Genomic DNA, 17,047 nt, shown 5'->3' with positions numbered 1-17,047 from the left:
TATATTGACAACAATTGCACACAATTTGATTGGATTTGCCACAAATATTGATCACACCAAGATATATCAGCTGTGAAAGATATTAAGGGGTGACATAAAAGATAATGGATGATTTGCATATTTAATGAACATTCATAATTAGGGATATATATCTGATTTTACTTAATCAAAATTGACAAAACTTGGTATGTATATTGAAGATACTATGATTTAACATTATTGAAAGTCATTAAGCATTCTTACTTCATCAAACTCTTAATTTGCATATTTAATGAACTTTTGGAATTAGGGATATTTATTTGAATTGACTAGACCAAAATTGATGAAATTTGCTACGTACATTTTAGATACTATGATATAACATTGTTGAAATTCATTAAGCATTTTTACTTCAGCCAAATACTTATTTGCATATTTAGTAAACTTTACTAATTAGATATATGAATCTGAATGGGCTTTACCAGAGTTGATGAAACTTGCTATGTACATTGAAAATACTATGATATAACATTGTTGAAAAGTCATTAAGCAGTTTTACTTCAGCCAAATACTTATTTACATATTTAATGAACTTCACTAATTAGGGATATATATCTGAATTGATTCGACCGAAGTTGATGAATCTTGCAACATATATTGAAGATACTATAAAACAACATTATTAAAAGTCATCGTTTACTTCAGCCAATTCCTAATTTGCATATATAATGAACTTTCCTAATTAGGGATATTTATTTGTATTGACTAGACCAATTGACAAAACTTGCTATGTACATTAAAGATACTATGATACAGCATTAAAAGTCATTAAGCATTTTTACTTTAGCCGATACGTATTTGCAAATTTAATGAATTTTCCTAAGGATATTTATCTGTCTTGACTAGACCAAAGTTGACGAACTGCTTTGTATATTAAAGATACTATGATATGACATTATTGAAAGTCATTTAACATTTCTTTCAGCCAATTCATAATTTGCATATTTAATGAGAACATTTCAGTCACTTCCTAATTTGCATATTTTAATGAGCTTTCCTGATTGGGGATATATACTTGGATTTAAAATTAATCTGTGGTGAATATTATTCATTATGTTGATCATAACACTTTCAATGAAGTTGCAAACATGTGGCAAAGGTTCAAATTTACACATAACTGCAACATATAATTGAACACGTGAGCATTTTCAGTTCATATCTGGTTTTACGTGGCGGGTGTCTCTTAAACAAGAAGTCAAGTTTCTCAAAATATCTGCTGACTACCGATAGTGGTCACCATTTCTGGTCGATGCATTATGCGTACTCAAATTTTGCTTATATCATTTGGAAACTTTCATGTTTGGCAAATATCTTTTCCGGTATGAAAATTAGACGTACTTGAAAAAACCAAGACATTGGACTGCTGAGTTTTACCCTCGGCTCCCGTTTGCTGCTTGAAATATCAGTAACTCTATTGCAATGCTTTGTAACACTGTGCTAAGAGGCTGGCAGGGTGTACCAGATGGCTGTTGTGAAATATTATCTGAAGTTTAACACACACACACTCTCTCTCTCTCTCTCTCTCTCTCTCTCTCTCTCTCTCTCTCTCTCTCTCTCTCTCTCTCTCTCTCTGGTCGGCTGATGATTCTCAGTGAGTATATATTCTTTGGTAACCCATCGTAAGATTGGCCATCGTTCTTACATGCGATGGAAATAGAATTCTCGAAGTTTATGGCATTGGTAGTGTATTTTATTTTAGTTCTCGAGTTAACAAGCGGAAGCTATTGTCACATCGATGTCTGCCCGACTGTCTGTCTCTCTGTATGGTATGTCGGTTGTGAGATATTTCAGGAACAGCTAATAGGATTAGAATGAAATCTGGTGCAGAGGTTTAATTTATTTGGCAATGGCAAGAACTGAGTATAGTTTTGGTTATGTACGGCTTGCATATTTGCAGACAACTGCGATATATACTGAGACAGGGAAGCGGTTTTCAGTTGACGCCACGGACGAAAATGCCATGATATATTTTTACGACCTTTTGAATTACAAAAGCTGGAATGATCTAGCCCGCCCCTGCAACGCTACGTGCGCCATTGGTGCCCTTATTGTCTCGATACTGTTAACTTTTGAGCAGATACTGACATGTTGGAAGAATATGAAGACCATTCATTTCATACGTGATCTTGTCTATAACTTACTTGTTCACCGAGGGGATATCAAGATCAACTCCAAGCCAACTGGTGTCAAATATCGGATCACTTCGGAAGTTCTTCTACATCCTCTTCTGTAAGGTCACTGAATGTGCCCAGTTCCATCGGAGAAATTCCCTTTATAAAACTATCTGTGCCTATGTAACCAAGGCTAAGGCAGGGAAACTTCTTAATGAAATACTGATCCGTATCACATATCAGGAGAGTTTACTAAGTTCAATGATGATACTGAGGCATCAATATTACATACACTCAAATTCGTGCCGTTTACCACGTTGATAATATTCTTTTTAGAGCGACTTGAGTTTCTGGAACTGCGTTTTGTCTGTCACCCCGGATATGCATTTATAGCAAAGCTCACACGTGAGTACCGCAAAACTATGAGGTTTCATATTATTTAAACCTATCTTCAGACTGTAAGATCTGGGAATGACTATTGGTGTCACACAAGTGACAAGAAAATGCACCGTGCCTTGGTTTTATTATTTTATTGACCTATATTTGAATAAAAGCTCGTACATGAAAGCGTCTTATTACAGGTCTTTTGTAGACCCGTACGGACGCCCAGGACTTGACCTTTGATCTGCCATACGCACCGTACTTTAGCACACATGGTATATAATACCACTTATTGTTAAACATCACGGACAAAATTACCTGTTCTAAAGCTCTACTTACTGTTACAAGGACACAGCAACCAGCACGGCTCCTACCCGACTGGTAGCACTCATATTTTTATATCCTGGTCTCTCATGCATACATTTCTTCGGCAACTCTCATAAACATGCTGGCCCTTTATTGACAAACATTTGACAAACACTTCTGCATTTTTGCCGTTTCAAGATAGTTCAAGGCCTAACATCTTCAGAATGTTCGTTGTAGCAGCCCCATATTACGGATTGACGATGTAAGAGAGATTATTTCGCATCTTGGAAAGATAGGACTGTTTCGGTATTCGAATTTAGATCTGCCCTCTCTCTTGTAGGGGGACGACACGCCGAGCCGTTGAGCACAATGTACTGCTGAAAATGGGGGATACAAATAACACTGTCATACATGAAAGCGTAGGAATGCAAAAAATGTAGCACGGTGATGCCTTCCACGGATCCATCAGTTTGTTTCGTCGGTTAGCAAAGCTGGGGGGGGATTATGGAGCTCGACATAGTATTGTGGATATTGCTCTGCAAAAAGATGCATATGTTGATTGTAGTAGTCAATGCTCGATATTCGCGTATAATTTATAGGGATAAATGAAAATATGACTTGACTGTAATTATCTCCTGAAGCTTGCTAGACTAAAGCTACAATTATAAGTCTACTCTCTCGTTAGAGTGAGCGACGTTAACATTATTTGCAATAGCGACAAATGTGTGTGACAAGCGATCCTGGACCTTAGAACCGGAAGCTGGCGGTCGACTGGTACTGTCGTCAGCACTTTTCAAAACACAGCGGCAGTGCACACATAGATTTAATACTTTCATGGGAACGCCTTCTATTGACCAACACGTTGGCTGTGGGTCTACTTCCACTTTTGATGAAAGCGAGTTGACCCACTGCACACCACAACTAAATACACCCGAAGTTTACACGGCAGAGAAAGCGCGTGGTACAGGGGTTTAAGCCTGTGAGGGACTTCTGGTTTGGTTGCGCAGAAAGAATGGTACTAAATTACGGGTAAGTTGATGGATACAACATCTGATATTAACAGGTCATCAGGAAACTCTCACAGTTTTGCAGTTCACTTCGTGTCGTTCGGTTAGTCATGTTACATTTAAAAACGCATGCGTAGAAAGACAGCACACCCGGAGATAATTATTCACAAGTACTACACTGCGTAGACTTGCCCAAAGTCTGTGGGCTATACATATTAAAACACAGTAAAATCAGGGCTCGAAATTAGCGGTAGTCCCGCGTCCACAGACTACCAACTTTTCCCTGGGGCTACCAAAGTCCATGAATTGGTAGCCCACACGGACTACCAAAGCCTGGGACATGAAATACTTGGCGTGCGATGTCCGTCACTTTCGGACGAGCTAAATGCAGTCAACATGTAGTTTCATTTGTTTGAAGCAATTATCCTTTCATCTGTGAAGATTTTTTTCTGGTGACTATTACAATTTTCACTGCTATGTTGTTGTTTTCACAAGATGCTGAGCGTTTGATACTAGAATGTTGAGTTGCTTTTCTGTGTGCAGTCTTTGCATGCCAGTTCACACTATGCTGTTGATCGGCAGCATACAAGACGTACTTGTGTCAAGTTTTTGGGTTTTGATGCTGAAATTTCACAAAATTGTCACTTCTACATCAAGAGATTGTGTAATCAGTTTGATTTGAAATAGTAATACAAAACATTCTGTCAGTTAGCTTGGCTGAGTTTCGCTGTCTTGTATCTATGGTTGTCGGTCAATATCAATGTATTACGTTCTGTATAGATAGACTCGGGTGTAACAAGGCATGCCAGTTCATAAAGATCATATGAATATTTTTTTCTGTTTTTCTTTACTCAAGTTACAATTAATTTCTTCATGGATGTGTAAGCCGATTTTGAAAGTGATAGAAAGTGTTAAAATGTAGATAAATAAGCATAAATTAAGCGTTCGTGACACATAACATGGGGTTTCTCGAGTTGAAGCCCCTAGTTTTACTGCTACTTTGTGTTGGTGAACCGGGGCTTATGCTCGGATGAGTATAGTATCCCTAAACTAAAATATTCATGGACTACCAGCCATTGTCACTGGGCTACCAACTTCAGCAAATGGTAGCCCAAGTGGACTACCAGGGTAAAAAGTTAATTTCGAGCCCTGAAATGAAGGAATATACTCTGGCACACTGTCGCGTAAATCATCGGCTGAAAGCGTTACTTGGCCAGCCAGCCTGCGCATGCCCGAGAAAAGCCATGAGACCAGGGTCAGTCTAGGTACTACATACAATAGGAAACAAAGGTTTTTAAGCGTTTTTCATGATTAGATCGAGCGCAGACATATCAGCGATCTGAATAACAAACAAACCGTGTGTATAAATAAGTAACATCATTGTGTAATGATATGAAATACGTCCATTATGATAACTGTGTTTGCATAACCATTGGACTTTTAACAGGTAAACAAAAGACATCTGTCACCTGTCAGCTTCCGGGGTTTTTGGTGGATGTTTTGTCGCGTATTCGAGTCTGTTGTCGTCATTTTAGACTGTATTGGATTGTTTGGAATACGCGACTTATCGAAGGATAGAGGTTAGTACATATGCTGTTTGAAAGTTGAAACACATGGAATTTGGTCAGGACTTAAAATGTGTGTGCAAGGTCTTTGCTGTTTACCGTATGTGTAGAACGCGTGTCATTTATGCTATATTCTGCAATTGTCTTCTGCATGACATTCAAAATATTGACTTCAGTAAATTCTCGATCGGATTCGAACTCACAACGCATGGCACCCGGTCGCCTAGCGAAGACATCACTGTCCAAACCACCCGGCTTAAAAGATGCGCGAATGGCGTCGAAAGCACACAGGCCGTTCTTGCATTCCGCCGCTCTTTGTACCCACCCTAGTCAATAACCGACCTAGGCCGTTACACCAATATTCCTAGGCCAGTTACTGCATCAAGACCTGCACGCTAACACACGTGAGGATATGGGCAGATGTATCATCCCGTTTTGTACGCAGTTGGAGTTAGATATTGATAACAGCTATACATAAAAATTAATCTGTCTATGTCGAGTGGTCAGGCGACACTCGAAACTCAGAAGTGCACGTTCCTAGCCTGGCGTGTTACTCAAAACTCTCTCCTGTATTATTCTACTCCATTGGTGGTTGTTGTTGTTATTGTCGTTGTTGCAGTTGTTCTTGATGATGATGATTTTGTTCTCAATGCGGTGATGGACTTTTGAAAGTCAAAAGATTTCGACGTTCATAATAAATTTCACATAATGATAGTAAAAAAACGTTATAAGTTACATGTTCGGATACGCAATATTGTTAAATGATTTGTAAACGTTACCAGGAAAACGAGAATTAAATCATGCCTTTAGTCGTTCGAAATACAGCTCGGTGATACCTTGCATATACCTTGGTATTGGCAATCTGGGAATTGACCGACACGTACAACCGTTATATTACAATACCATGTCAAGTGTCATGCCCCTCCACCACCAACCCAAGAAAGGACAAGTCAAGCGCCTCTGGTCCGACTTCTGAATGCACAAATGGAGTCGAAAACATGAAGAGCGTTCTTGCTTTCCGGACCCGCTCCTTTTCTACGCCGGTGTCCTTTCAGTGCCTCTACTTTCAGCAGTATATGTAGCTTCAAGATTACAGTGCGTCGTTCCTGAACTTTTGAGGGTGGGCTGATAATTTGAATAAAATTACCGAGCTAGTCTTATCTTGCTAGCCTTGACTGCATATACCATAATAAAATATCTGATTCGTGATTCTGGTAAGCTCAACAAAGGCCATGTACGTTGAATGAGTAAAGGCGAGAAGCCAATTATACGTGTTGAAACCGAGCGCCACTCCAACCAAACTGTGGAACATTCCACGTTGAATATGTTGACGGGGAAGGGGTGCCGCATGTACGGTGTTTCCCTGTGAAAACACAATTACAGAGCTTTAACGAAGAATTTGCCCGAGATGTTTTGCAATCAGTGATATTGTTTCCAAGTGCTGCTGAGTTAGGTCAATGTATTATGATTTGCAAAAGGTCATGTCCTGACCACGAGTCACGCGCAGTGGGCGTTGCAAGGGGCAGTAATTTACATGTACTTTGATTTACTGTGGCACCTTAGGGAACAGCGTGCATATTTCTTGTTTCCCCTTTATTCTGCCATGTGTTTGTCCTTTGATAACTATGTTCAGCCGATTATCTGATGTGTTTGATTGAGTAATGGTTAAAAACAAGCAGGGGTAAGTTACTAATCTGTGGACCCTGTCACCAGATTGTCACCGGATTAACTTTGAAATGTCAACAACGAGCGCACCGGCAAGAACAGGGGTGAAACTCAGATAAGCTGTGTTCAGAGGAAATCCGGAGATCTGGTGGACAATTTATATTCATGTATCCATAAATCGACAGGAGGCAAAATTAAACTTGAGTACTCATTACACGCTGCTTGGTAACCGTATCGTCGGAACGTACAAATTCTTCCGAGTGGCCGGGAAAATGACGTTGGTCGACCAATCGAATTCCGCACACATGCAACCAGACAAGATAGGTCAGTTTGCGCGTCTAATGTAACCCGTATGGTAAGTGACCATTTTGAATTATTTTGGAAGCTTGATAGCCCGACGAAGAAGAGTACCATTTGCACACAACATTGATAGCCGACCGTGAGGGAGTGAATATGCAATGGCATGGCATTGATATAGTGGATATGTTCAAACACTGGGACTACGGTGTAGGCAACTGCGGGCTTATCTTTATCAAACAAAAGAGTTAGACGGGAGAGATGTGAATCAAACACAACGCTCCGAAAGAACAGGTCAATTGTGTCTGTGTGAACTGTAACCGACGTTGGCAATACGACAGGATATACCAGAGATGGTATATGCGACGAACAGTCGAAATGAACGACAAGAAAATCAAATTAGGGAAACAAAATATGACATCATAATAATTTATTCCCGGGAACATACTCTACCGAATCGTAGCTTAACGGACACTCTGATGAACCTCTGTTCTATACTGGATTGCTGTGAAATCCAAAAATTTACGTGATCTTATCATACTTGCGTGAGATGCTGCGAACCCAACTTCAAAATTTCATTTACAGATGTGAAATCCTGTATAATTATTGAGAAGAATATATAAATCTTTGTGAACGAGATCCGACAACGAGAAACCCAATTGATCCGATTGGGTTTAATTGATCCGATTGAAGGCAACTGTAAAATTCATTTTGTAGGTCTGAAATTCCAAACGTTTATCTGATACGAATAATGAAGTCGACTGTAAACATTCATCTTATGCTTGTTCTATTTATGGTAGTAAAATATGCCTCTGATTGAGTGTTCGAATCGTACCTGAAGGGTTTCCGAAAACCAGAATTTTCAGTTTTCATTTTATCATGTGAATTCCTCGTCTGTGTGTGTTTGAACGAATTGTCAAAACGCTACTGTAAGTGTTTATTTTCCATGAATTCTGTGTATGTAATATGGGATGATTGAAAGGTACTCGACCGAGAAGTTCTGAAACTCGACTGTTAATTTTCATTTTCCTGACGAGAATTCCATGTGTTTGATTGCGCTTGATTAAGGATTTCCGAAACAAAACTACTTTTGATGTTTATTGTATAAATTTGGGAAATCCAAGCGTTCAATTAGTCCGATTAAACGAAACAGTAACATTCATTTTATAAGCCTGAAATTTCAAATCTTTCTGATACGAATTTATACGTCGTCTTTCAGTAGCACGTATGACAGTTTGCTGATATATATTATATATATATATATATATATATATATATATATATATATATATATATATATATATATATAAATATATAAAATCAGTGTTTTCTCTGAATGTTCACTGAAAGGGGCAATTTCTGTCCCATACATCAAAATTAGGGGGCAGACTTGACGTTTTAGGGCAGAAGCAACAGCCAATTCAAAGGTAACTATACTGTGAGCCTGGATCACTATCATATGGGCGTATTTTCATGCGGTGATTTGTGCGCGATTTTTGCGCTGACAGTAACTTTTAAAAAGCAGAAAATAGCTCGAAATGGGCAATTTGCGCAATTGTGCAGTCGAGAGAAAACCCTGTTTAATATGTGTGTGTGTATATATATATATATATATATATATATATATATATATATATATATATATATATATATATATATATATATATATATGTATATATATATATAATTTCGGGTATATATTTTCGTCACGAGAACAAAAAGGCTGTGATATTATATTAGCAATATGACCGTAAGCTTACATTGCACTGAAGAATGTTAAGAATTTGAAGAACATGCCTTTTTAAAGTCGTTCTATTTCGAGGCGCCAGTTCCCGAGCTGCCCTACTGTAGCATTTATGAGCACGGTCATCTCATACTAACACGAGTTCGCTATATTTACACGCATCTTGAGCTCTTGCTGTGTCAATGAGGCTACCTTGACCTAAACTAACCTATATCGTAACTACTAACTATACACCCAATATCTTTGTCGATAGCTTTCAGCCGCAGTGAGGACAGTTAGTACATGTTACGCGGAAATAGACCGTGTAACTGTCTTTGGTGACCGTATCTTTACAGTTACTGTATTTGTATTATCAGGTACAGCAAGATTCTGTATGCCGATTGCTCCACCGTCCAACCATTGTAATTGACGCGCAGATTTGTTCAGAAACAAATTTAGGTTAACTCTTTTCAGTTTTCAATATTCCTTCCGGAATAAGGGCCGAAGTTAAAAGATTTGACAATGGTGGTTGGCGTTGGGGCCGGTGACTATGCACTGGCCTACGCACTGGCACAGGGGCTGATGGCCGATGGTGCTCATGAGAACGTCTTTTCAGATCGTTTCCGTATCTACGCTATGTCAATTTGATCAACATATCTGGTCTTTGTTAACGAAGGTGGAGCACCACTTAGATCTGTGTACAGTAGATTTACGTATATGAATAGTCCCTGTTCCTATTATTACAGTTCTTCGATAACTTTTTTTACTAATAGCTGCACGTATACCTAAGGGGTGGAGCAAAATAATGGGAGGGATATGACGATATCAGATATCAGGACATGAACAAACACTGGAAACCATTCTGCAGCAGACATTTATCTTTGGGGAACTTTAACCCTTTGAGCGCAAAAGGCGTTTTTGTCAACTTTACAAAATATACCCAGTCATTTTTTTTTCAGATTTCTGCCAAACTTTGAAAAAACCTTTAGCCCATGAAATGTGATGTCCATTTGGTAAAAAATTATCGGAAAATTGCAAAACAAAATCATGAAAATTGGTGAAATGTTGCACTAAAATTTTGGTTGGAAAAATTAGAGCAATCAAAAGGTCAATAGTTCAGTTTTTCAGGTCACTAGGCGCAACCGCTCTATCCCTTTTCAAGCTTCAATGAGCCGGTGACCTAATTGTCGCTGTAAACTGGAACACACTCGTTCAGGTGAAAATTCGGGCATTAAGTGAGTAGTAAAACTTTATTTAGATCTAATATCCGACCTCAGCATATGAAGAAGATGGCGCTTTGCTTTGAAATTATTAACATACAGACCGCTACTCTCGACAGTGACAGCGAGAAAAGAACAGAGCTAGACGGTTTTATCAAGTGTCTTGTTAAATGTTTGTGATTGACATATGAGGTCGTAGCAATTTGAAGGGCAAATTTTGATGACCGACTCAAAGTTTATACCAGTCTTGTTTTATAGTATCGTGTCGAAACGACTGGAAAGTACTGTCACAGTTTAAAATTTTATTGCTTTTATAGTAAGGTAGATTACGTAAGAAAGTAAACTTTAAATTGTGATAAATGAGAAATGAAATTCAGTCAGAGAGAAACGATTATGGGAGAGCTTAAGTTGTAACTCCGGCTGCGTTCCCGTACTGTAAATAAAGCCATCAATCTCAATTCTACCGGCGTGTTCCTCTACAATTACGGACCCGTGGTACCTCCGATATCTGGTAAGGACTGAACAACGTACGACAACTTGAGGACAGCTTGAGGCTATTCTCCAGTAAAACCCAGAGTGAAGCTGGACAGAGTTGCGATACTAGTGCAACGGTGCACTGCATTGCTAATAATTATGTCGATGTCCTACGTAGTTTAATGAGTCTCCATTGGACTCAGGTTAAGCTCACAATTGATCGTAGCCATTGTTTTAGTCTGAAATGACCGACCAACCAACCGATCAAAGAAAATCTAGAACTTTGGTCTAGTACTCCCTCTGGTGACGAAGCTCCCAATCCTCTCGTTAAAAGGAAAATATATAATTAACTGGGATTGCATTTAAGCACATGACTTGCTTTGAATGGTTATAACGTTATACATGTGACAGCGACATGTTCGTCATCGAGATGGGAATTTCAGTGTAAATATCGGCGCCTGGGTCAGCTACCAAACAAAACAGCCAACTCGTGATCATTCAATACCTCGATATCACATGGTCGTGAATGCGGTAAACACCTTGTAAAGTGGGTCACCCAGGTCGTATGATCATTGATGCACTTACAGCTAACAATACAAGCGAAACTTAATTGGTCATCCCAAACAAGCGGTCTATGACATCGAGCTACCTTTATTACTGAACTCTGTGAACCAGGAAACGCATGAAAGTGCAATGCTATAAGTTTTATATAGAAGTTTCCGTCTCAAAAGGGAAGTACCCCTCAAAAACAAAAAACATAGCAAAACAAAACAAAAAAGGGATTTACCTAGTTCTTGACAAGGCACGGTTGTTAGATCACAATAGTTTCTGTCGTATATATATATCCGACTACTTTGACTATTGACAGCGACAAGCGACGCAGCATCACAAATTGTATGTATTGAAATACGTGATAGTTTTAAAGTTGTGCGGTAACAAGATTATCCATCACTACTTCTCCGGCGAATTGGGCCACCGACTGCAAAAGTCGCTGTCGTTTGCCGTCACTAAGGTCAGTGATGCAATGTCGTTGTTGGTTTGTGCAATGTTAGCCATTCTTTGCAGAGATCCATGTCACGGGTAGTGTCGAACACACCATCACTTACGTACATATTCCGGCCTATGGCCGCCTTTGGACCGCCCAAGATTGTGATGAGATAAAAATGATATAGTCTGCGTTCACATTTACCCTTAATTTGAACCTCCCGCCCATTAGTAAACAGTCTACCCTACTGTAGACCATCTGTTAAGGCGAAAACTACGCTCAGGGCCGACCTAAATCACGCTCAAAATGTTGGTCTGGTCTAAACGTTAAGTCGACTATGAACACCCGAACAGATTCACTGACGACTGTTGCCGGCAAAGCGCACTCACACTGGCTGTTTTAAAACCTAGGGCTTACTCAAGGATAACCTACTCTCTTTAGTGCAAAGGTGATACAAAAATATGATATGCGAATCAGCAAGAAATCATTCTAACCCTTTTCACGACCCTAGTATGAAACCATGGCAATGAAATTTTCCTGTCGTGATCGCACCTTATTTAAACTACTAGATCAATCTTGATCAGTGTTGACACTTTCTTGACCATTGCATCATCTTTTATCAAGGTATTTCCCGTCAATGAATATAAATAGATTACTCTGTAACGCATTGTCATGCACTTTGAAATATCTTAGCAACTATACTACTTAAACTTCTCTAGAAGTGTAAAATTTTGCCAATGAAAGGAAAATTGGCGGTTAGAACAGATTTTGAAATACGTACACAATGAACATGACCATCACGTTAATTTAGGCAGAGGTCATGAAAAAGACCTCTTCGGACGTGCGCTGTCTGTTTTGCATGTTTGCTTGTCTCAGTGTCCGTTTGCCTGTCTCAGTCTGTCTGTCTGTCTGTCTGTCTGTCTCGGTCTGTGTGTATATGTCTGTCTATGTCTGTCTGTCTGTCGATGTCTGTCGCCTGTCTATCAGTCAATCAATCAATCAATCAATCAATCAATCAATCAATCAATCAATCAATCAATCAATCTATCTATCTATCTATCTATCTATCTATCTATCTATCTATCTATCTATCTATCTATCTATCTATCTATCTATCTATCTATGTCACTTCTAATCGAAATCATTTTTTTAATTGTATCGTAATGAGTATACTTAGTGCGACTCTCAATATTTTGGCCAAATTCTCTCGATCAACGTCCTTCGCATGTGTAGAACAAATTCTCGATTTTAATTGAATGAACAGTGGATATATGGAGCAATGTTAGCCTAGACCCTATTCGTCGCCTTCGGCGTTGCTCAAAAACTAGCAAGAGGACGTTCAGTTTATAAGCAGTTTTATGAGCAACACCCATTTAATCATTGGCCAATCATGAGAGGAATATTTGGACTGATTGACTTTCAAAGGGAAGCCAGTGACATCATCGTCTCTCCTAAGGACCATTCACTTTCAAATGAACTGTTTTTATGCCGCGTCGTTTAAAGTGAATCTCGAGACTAGATGGAGTGGAAACAAAGGCCGAAAGCGACAAATAGGGTCTAGGAGCAATGTATGCCTACATATAAATATATGTACATAAGTATTTTCATAATCCGATACTGTATTAATTATGGATATATACACTAGCACCTTTGCATTTAATATATATATATATATATATATATATATATATATATATATATATATATATATATATATATATATATATCATAGTGACAAGCTTTAGACCTTGTAAGGCATCGTCACTATATATATATATATATATATATATATATATATATATATATATATATATATATCACAATGACAAGCTTTAGACCTTGTAAGGCATCGTCACTATATATATGTATATATATATATACATATATATATAAAGTATAAAATGTATTTGAAAAGGGATCCGTAAACATAATGTGAATTTGTTATATTCTTTGTGTTCTGTTTAGCAGACTTCAGACTTTTCGAAGAGAGCAGTGATAACAGACCCATAGCTATATGTTTCATTGAGACAGCGTTGAGGTGTAGTTCAAGTGTGTGCTGGCAGATCTATTAAAGGTAAGAACATTTGATCATTTCCCAAGATTACTGAAAATGTATTCGATGGGTTCACTAGATGGGTTCACTATCATAAAATATTAATTATGGACATGAGAAATGTTATGGTTCATGTCAATTAACACTCTTTCTTATTTTCTTTACAGGGACAAAATTTATGCACAAACCATTCGCGGTGTGCCATTCTAAGGCTTCTACCCAGCGACCTTAGGCTCGCAGCGGCCAAATTCTCTTCAAGATGGCAGGTTAAATTAGAGAACGCATTTCATGTATGAGTAACAGTGCTATAGACACTTTCCTTATCTCCAATCTTCAGATAACATTTATATCAATACTTTTAATTTTTTGATTTGTTTACATCAGTTGCAAAATATTGCCAAGAGGTAGGCCACGTAGAGCTTAAGTAAACTTAACAACCAGGTTTGCAGTGATAGACGTTGCACTTTGGGCAATAAGTTTTGTATTCATAATGTCGTAGTGTTTGCAATTTGTATCAAACAAATCAAACATTGTTGTATAATTAGGTTGCAGGAAACGTCTTAGTGATACTTATACCGTCTATAATGAAAATATTATTTGTCATAGGAGCATAGAAAAGTTCAGTGATATAAAATGTTGCGTAATATGAAATGGAAGAAAGTTTGGGAAATTGAAAATAATGAAGACGAGGATGAAATATTCCACATACCACGTGGACTTGCTGTAGATGAGAAAAAGAGCTTGGTTATGGTCGACGGTTCGAGAAAAGTTCAAAAGTTTATCTTTTCGAAAAGAAGAATTGATGTTATTGTCCAAGACAGAATCGGTTCGAAGAGTATACTGCCTCAGTACGTTGCAATTCATGAAAATAAATACTTCATTACGGATTTTCAGTCCCAAGATGTCTTCGTGTGTGACCGCGAGGGCAAACTCCTCAAGTTTTTCGAAACTAAGATGCTCAAAGATCCACTCGGAATAGCAATAAATGACGTCACTAGTGTTGTGTACGTTGCCAATAAGGGCAAGAACACTATCTCCATATTTACAACCAGTGGAGATCACGTGAAGTCATTTGCCCAAAATGAATGTCCCGAGTTTAAACTAGTTAATCCCTACGGTGTCGGGGTTAGCCCCCGGGGTAATGTTATCGTCTCAGATCGAAGTCAACATCGCATCCATGTTTATGATTCAGGCGGTAACTTTTTGTATAAATTCGGGTCAGAGGGTAGTGACCAAGGTCAATTGAGGAACCCTGAAGGTATTGCCATTGATAAAGTAAACAATATCTACGTTTGTGACAATGGCAACCACAGAGTTCAGATATTTGACGAGACAGGACGATTTGTCTCTTGCCTCAACGGAGACAATGTACTCTTGAACCCTAAGGATATTGCAGTAGATGGTTTTCGTGACAGAGTCTTTGTGAGTGCTTATAATACAGTGAATGTCTTTGAGAAGGAGCAGGACATTCACTGAATGCAGCTCTCTCTAGACCCTTGCTTTGGATCCAAGAACTTCATAATCTAATTTTTCTTCAATACATATTAAAACACCAATAGACAGTTCGACTTACCTGTGCCACTATTAACACTACCATTTTTCATCATATTTTTGAATTGGTCTGTATTGGTCAACGAAATAACCCAAGGATGAAGCAGTTATATGTTTAAGGCACCATGGTGACTTTATAGAAATTCTTGCACCACCGTATTACATATATTCCAAGTGATTGTACTTCTAAAACAACATTTAGAAATCGATTGTAAGCATTGTATATAATTTCCTTCAATGTTGCATAACAATGTTTGGTGTATGGTAATGATTTTCAGAGGTATTCAAAAACTCTTGACAGTACTGTTCCTATCTTTTACATATATATGTGACAATCAGTAATTTATTTGTAAAACCGGGCCTTTTCCTTCTAAGACTTAAATAATGTATGTATAGTAGGTGCCACAAGAGCGGAAAGGCAATTATCTTCTTTTCAACATACCTTCCAACTCTTCTTGTAATTTATAATTAGAAGAAAATGTATCAAGTTTTCTTTATACAAATATATTGAATTATGTTCTGTGCTTTGTTTTTCAGTCTCTTTTTCTGTTTTAAGTTTATGCAAATTTCTCTAGCTATGTATTTTTTTATGTATTTTTTGGGTTATGCTAGCTTTATTACCCTTCATCGTAAAATATACTACCTTCCCTTTTGTACTTTGTTTTGTGTTCCTTTCTATTTGAAGTTTGTGCAAATGTCTTACTTCAACAGCAATGCATGTACAAAGAAACGAATTAGCATGTTTTCTTTAGTACTATTCCGAATGGCTACTTTAGCTTATATATTACATAGCAATTTAATACTATTTGTATTTTGACAATAATATAACATAGTTAAATAGAAACTGTGAAATGTGCTGCATATGTTTTAGTTTTACTTACAGAATGCTCAATACACAATTTCGTTTTTCTGTAACTTCAAAAAGCATTTTAAGGTACAGTTGTTTACTCTGAAGTCGTTTAAAGCCTCAGTCTATAAATGTATTATTTTACGCTTGACGTCCTGATGGGAGTAGCAAATAAAGGTAATGATGGTTTAACAATTATTACCACGTATGTTTGCCAAGTAGATGTGCGGTTTGGACAAAAAATTGTTGCCCTTTACAAAGAGGTTGGGTATCAATTGCAGAACTTCACAGCTGAACCAAATACCTTCCTATAAAATCTTGAAAACGAATGGGCATACGGTACAGCTTTCCAGACATGAAGAATACTTCACTGTATACTGCATATTTGAACTCATTTCGATATCGATGGAGTTAATGAATTTTTCTCGAGTTTTTTGGGGGAAGAAGGAACATTTGCACTTGTCTGTCAGTAACCAATTAGATTGTAAATTCTTTTGAAATTTTATGTTATTCAAACCCGTCAGCCTTCAAACTTCTGACACTCTATTTCACGATTGTTTTGTTTTCTTTTTTTCCTTTTTCCTCCCACCCATCCCTTTTTGTGACGAAGGTCACATCCGTAATTTGTCGTCGGATTTTCATACTTCCAAAATCTCGCATAGGAGAGTGGGAAAAAATGAGTTTTGTTTGCTTTGGCGCGTTATTCAACTATCCACATGTTTTTAGCTTGATCCGATGAAGATGACAATTTAACACTCAACCATCTAAAACCATGCATGAGTGGCTAAATCTCGAGCAAAGGGACATATTTATTAACCTTGTG

The 17,047-nt window shown here is 37.9% G+C and overlaps 1 long non-coding RNA gene across 7 annotated transcripts in view; it reads left to right on the top strand.

Annotated features, from left to right (window-relative positions):
• The window catches only part of LOC139124619 (uncharacterized), a 64,527-nt gene that overhangs the window by 40,603 nt on the left and 6,877 nt on the right, over positions 1–17,047 (top strand). The window contains exons 1-3 of one of the 7 annotated variants that reach the window (XR_011549984.1): positions 5,292–5,424; positions 13,742–13,847; positions 13,994–16,422. This is a non-coding gene — a long non-coding RNA (uncharacterized lncRNA). Of the gene's footprint in view, positions 1–5,291; positions 5,425–6,935; positions 7,430–11,639; positions 11,801–13,738; positions 13,848–13,993; positions 16,423–17,047 lie in introns of those variants that run through there. The other 6 variants (XR_011549982.1, XR_011549983.1, XR_011549986.1 and 3 more) reach the window with 6 other exon arrangements.

Source organism: Ptychodera flava, assembly GCF_041260155.1.
Source record: "Ptychodera flava strain L36383 chromosome 23 unlocalized genomic scaffold, AS_Pfla_20210202 Scaffold_24__1_contigs__length_23054250_pilon, whole genome shotgun sequence".
Taxonomy (NCBI): domain Eukaryota; kingdom Metazoa; phylum Hemichordata; class Enteropneusta; family Ptychoderidae; genus Ptychodera; species Ptychodera flava.
The sequence above is the reverse complement of the archived record's forward strand: the minus strand, read 5'-3'. Positions and strand labels throughout refer to the sequence as shown.